The sequence below is a fragment of the Penaeus vannamei genome, chromosome 19, assembly GCF_042767895.1.
Source record: "Penaeus vannamei isolate JL-2024 chromosome 19, ASM4276789v1, whole genome shotgun sequence".
Lineage (NCBI taxonomy): Eukaryota > Metazoa > Arthropoda > Malacostraca > Decapoda > Penaeidae > Penaeus > Penaeus vannamei.
The window spans coordinates 16,416,301-16,421,551 of NC_091567.1; positions in this window are offsets into that span (position 1 = coordinate 16,416,301).

The window sequence follows — 5,251 nt, forward strand, 5'->3', positions numbered from 1 at the left end:
CGGCGGCACAGCGATGCCCAACGAGGCACTCGGCAGGGGGACAGCAAGAGGGGGGGGGGTGCAGGAGCGCACATGGCTTCTGGGCCGGGCGATGAGGCCACCCTCCGATCGCTCGCGTCGCCGCCGCTACATGCAGTACGGCTGCTTTTTCTGGTTTCCGGTCGAATCTCGGAGAATTTATTGTATCGTTAGTTTCAATTCTAGATTTCCGGAAACGGGAGCGGCCGGGAATCCTGCTTGACATGTCCATTCCACAGGCTTTGCCAAAACTCTGCAGCTGCTGAACATAAAACATGTCCACAGCGCCGTCTGGAGGAGCAGCAGACGACAGGGGCGCAGGCGGCGGCGGCGAAGAGCGCGCGGCAGGTGGCGAGATGAAGGGATAATCAGGCCACAAAAGGCCCGCGTCACTGCGCCTTTAAGAAAGCCAAACATTTTGTGGCGCTAATGTCTTAAAGCAGAGGAACAAGAGCCCGGTCCGCCTGTGCCTCGGCTGCCCGGGCAAGGGCGCGGTGCCCATGCCCGCTCCTGACGACGAGCAATGCGTCGCCGCAAATGGACTAACTTCCAGTCTTCTCTCTCCTTATCCATCTAATCCTCCTCGTATCTCCCTCTATCCACTCCTCCTCCCCTCTTCACTCCAAATCAATCTCCCTCAATAACTTTCCATCTCGACCTCACCCTTACCGCCCGTCCTCATTCTTTCCTTTCTCCCTCTACCTCATTTACCCCGCCCTATTCACTTTCTCCTTCTGTCTCATTTCAACTCTCTCTCTCACTCTCTGCACTCTCTCTCCCTCTCACTCTCTTTACTCTCTCTCTCTCTCTCTCTCACTCTCACTCTCTTTCTCTCTCTCGTTCCCTCGGCCAACTGATCTCCATCTTCTAATTTCAGTCGAGGCTGCCTGACGGCGGAGCGTCATCTTGATAACGCAACAGGGACTTCCTTACCGATAACGCATTCGGAAAAATTAAGGGATGGAGAGGAGGTGTTGGGACGAGAGCAAGAAGACAAGAAGTAAGAGGAGGAGGAAGAGGGAGAAGAAGTAGAAGAGGAGGAGATGGGGGAGGAAGGGATGGTGACGGAGAAGGGAGAGGAGGAGGAGGGGATGACGAAGAAGAAGACGAAGAAGATGAACAAGAAGACGAAGAAAAAGAAGAGGAAGAGAAGGAGGAGGACGTGGAGGAATTGGTGGAGGAAGAGAAGACAAAAGAGAAAAGAAGAGAAAGAAGGGGAAGAAGAGGAGGAGGAAGAGGAGGAGGAATGAAATGAACGAGGGATGGGAAAGCGGGGAAAGAACCAAACCACCAACCGAGGGATTAAAAAGAAAAATAAACATGAAACTAAGAAACGGGACAAGGGAATTACACCGAGACGCGACCCAAAGTAAATAAAAGAGGGAAAAGAACCGAGACTAACCCCCCCCCCACAAAAAAACGCAAAAGACGCCACTTTCCTTAAACAAGTAAAAAAGTAAATAAATAGATAAAATATAATAAAAAAGTAAAAAAATATAAATAAAAGTGAGGAAGAAACTAAAGACACGGAGACAACAGAAAAATATGATGAGCATGACCGCTAACAAGGAACGTCGGAAGGCGAAGAAGGAAAAAGGAAAATGGAAATAGGAGGGAAGATGGAAATAAAAGGAGGAACATATAGAAAAGGGAAAAGCGATGGAGTAAACGTAGAGATGGACAAAAAAGGAAGAGAGAAACTGGAGTAAAAAATAAGTAAAGGAATAAATGAAAATAATAAATACTAATGATAAATAAGCAGCAAAAGAGGGAATGAAAACAAAAAATTGAAACCAAAAGAGAAGAAAAAGAATTAAGGCATAACAAAAAGGGAAGAAAACGAAGATACAGATAATACAAGATATTAGGGAGACAGAGAATGGGGGTAACCCAAAAGTGAAATACGAAAAATACGCGAACACACACACACACACACACACACACACACACACACACACACACGCACACACACACACACACACACACACACACACACACACACACAAAAAAAAAAAAAAAAAAAAGCGAGATAATCAAGAGAGGGAAAGGGAGCACGGAAGGAAGAAAGGAAGTGAGGGGAAGAAGAAGAGGATAAAAGACTGGAAGGTGGAGGCGGCAGAGGGTAGGGCAGGAAGAGGGAAGGCTATGGAAGGAAGGAGGGAACGAGAGAAAGCAGGAAGGAGGAAAGGGGAAAAGAACGAAGAATGTCAAGAGAAAGCAGGGGAGAGGTGAGAGGCGGCAGAGGGTAGGGGGAAGAGGGAAAAAACTATGGAAGGAAGGTAGGGAAGGAGAAAAAGCAGGAAGGAGGAAAGGGGGGGGAAAAGAAGGACAGGGAAAGAGGCCAAGTGAAAGAAAGCAGGGGAGAGAGGGCAGAGGTAGGCGAGGAAGGAAGGAAAGAGCGAAAGAAAACAGGTGGGAAGGTAGGAAGGGAGAAAGGAGGAAGAAGGGGAAGGAAGGAGAGAAGAAGACGAGGGATACAAGGAAGAGGAAGCAGGAAGGCAGGGTGGCGAGGCAGAGGATGGGCGAGGGGAAGGAAGGAAGAGGGAAAGAAAATAGGAGCGACGAGACGAGAGAGGGAGGGAAGACAGAGGGAATGGAAGGAAGAAGGGAGCGAGACAAAGCAGGAAGGAAAGGAGGGAGGGAGGAGCGGGAGAAAAACAGGAGGTGAAGGAATGAAAATAGGAGCGACGGAGAGAGAGAGAGGGGAAGACAGAGGGAATGGAGAAGGAGCGAGAGACAGCAAGGAAGGAAAGAGGGAGCGGGTGAAAACAGGAGTGAAAGAATGGGAAAGAGGGAGGGTAGGAACGAACGAGGAGCGAGGGAAACAGAGGGAACGGAAGGAGAGAGAGAGCAGCAGACGAGACAGAGAGAGAGGAAAACAGAGAGAGAGAGAGAGGAGAGAGAGAGAGAGAGAGAGAGAGAGAGAGAGAGAGAGAGAGAGAGAGAGAGAGAGAGAGAGAGAGAGAGAGAGAGAGAGAGAGAGAGAGAGAGAGAGAAATCGCCAAGTATGACAGACAGACAGACAGACAGACAGAGTCAATACCCCGTGTTGACTCCCGGCGACTCGGCCATCTCGCGTGGCGCCGCCATCGCAGTGTTGACGTAACGTGTTGACCCAGTCTCCGAGTCTCCCAGTGACCTGCTTGACCTTGTGCGGAAGGGGCGGCCACAGAAAGGGGGGAGTGGGAGTAGGGGAGTTAGGGAGAGGGGACAGAGGAGGGTGGTCGGCACTGGGGAGCAGGAGGGGAGGACCGAGAGGAGAAGGGGAGGGAGGGAGGGTGGGGAAGAGTAGGGGGAGTGGAACGGGGGAGTGTGAGGGGGAGTGCTGTACATCGATCCACACCAAAGACTGCCGGTAAAACAGCAGCAGTTCCTGGGGTAGGCGCTGTCGGCGGGAACAGCGACAACGACGGGGGAGAAATTGCTGCCGAGCTGTCAAGGGCTGTGCTCCTACCTATCGCACTCACAGATGACAGATAATAGCATAATCAATTTACTACTAACTATTGCATTACGCTCGCAGTAATCAATGCACTAATAAACGGATTTGTAAAAATTAATAAGGTTACCAGATACCACACGAACAGACAAACTAACTGAAGTCTCCCTGTGGAAAGAGGACAACCCTTCCCTAACGAGGGAGGGGAATAGGACAACCCCCACTAAAGGAGAAGGGGAAGGGAGTAGCCCCCTCCTCCCTTCCCCTCACCGTGCGGACTCGAGCGGCGGTGCAGTTCGTAACTACATAATTCCAACTTGACCTCCAGGGAACAAAAAACCGCCACGAGGGTATATGAGAGTCAGTGCACCGAGAACATAGCACGGGCACAGTCGCCTCCGTATTCTTAAATTCAAAGTAATTTTTTTTCCTTTTCTAGTAAAATAATCATAGCAAAATGAAAAAAAGTCGTAGTTTGTCGTAAGCTAAACAGGATAAAGCATTTGTGGAAAGGTATGAATGAGAACGAATATCTTCACAATACAAGAGATGTATTTAACCGGTTTCGATTATATCTTCGTCAGATATAATCGAAACCGGCTAAATACATCTCTTGTATTGTGAAGATATTCGTTCTCATTCATACCTTTCCACATTTGTCAACATAAATACGGTTCAGAATAAAGCATTAAAAATACTATTCTCTAGTATACCAAACATAAAACTCGATTTACAGCAGATGACAAAGTGGCGACAATAAAAGAAACTGTTATAGTATGCACAAACAACGCCAAAGATCTTTACTTATAATTGAAATTCCAAGTTTATTCCCTTAAAGGCACGTTAAACCACCAAAGATAACTGCAATCCTCCCTCAAAAAAAGAAAAAAGAAAAAAATAGTTTGCAAGTCCCCCGCAAAGGAAAAAAATGCAACGGGATATACAAAATAGAACAACATCAAAGAAAAGGTTTCGCAAGATCAAAAACGCAAAATCAATAATGTCAAGGAAAAAAACCCTAAAAAGCCAGCTCGGCCGGCAGTGGACCTGAAGCAGCATATGTGCGCACTGCGGGGCTCAGTAGCGGCGGCACACGAGTCAGTATGTAGGCTCTGCTCATTCAGAGTGGGTGTGAGCGAGAGAATGAGGGAGTGGGGGAGTGGGGTAGGGCTGGGGGTGTGAAGGAATGAATGGGCGAGGCTGTATGGAGGTGAATGAGTGAGGGAGTGGAGGAGTATCAAAAGGTGCGAGTTAATGAGTGAACGAGAGGAGACATAGCAGGTGCCAGGGAGTTAATGAGTCACCTCCACTATTCGGCCGAGAATTTGTGCGTGTGTGAGTAACGAACCGACTGCCACGACTTTCGAGGACGACTTGGCTAAGGTGAGTGGCTGAATTAATAAGTCAGTAAGCGACTACCTGGCTGACACACTGACTGACTGTAGGACCGCCCGACTAACCGCCGCTTGACCGACTGACTGACACCACACATGAAAAAAAAAAAAATGTTTGCAGTCCTGACATTTCATACAGCTGACTCCTATACGAGGGACTATACACTTGCCAGCAACCTGTCTCATTGAATGACAGTCTACAGAGACAGGTTCTCGCTGCCCGACATGGTCCACCCGAAACCTGTAACTACAAGGGTCCGTAAACCAGTGGAGAGAGTGACTAGGGGAAAGACGGAAGGAGGGAGGGAAAGGGAGGATATGAGAGAGAGAGAGAGAGAGAGAGAGAGAGAGAGAGAGAGAGAGAGAGAGAGAGAGAGAGAGAGAGAGAGAGAGGGGGGAG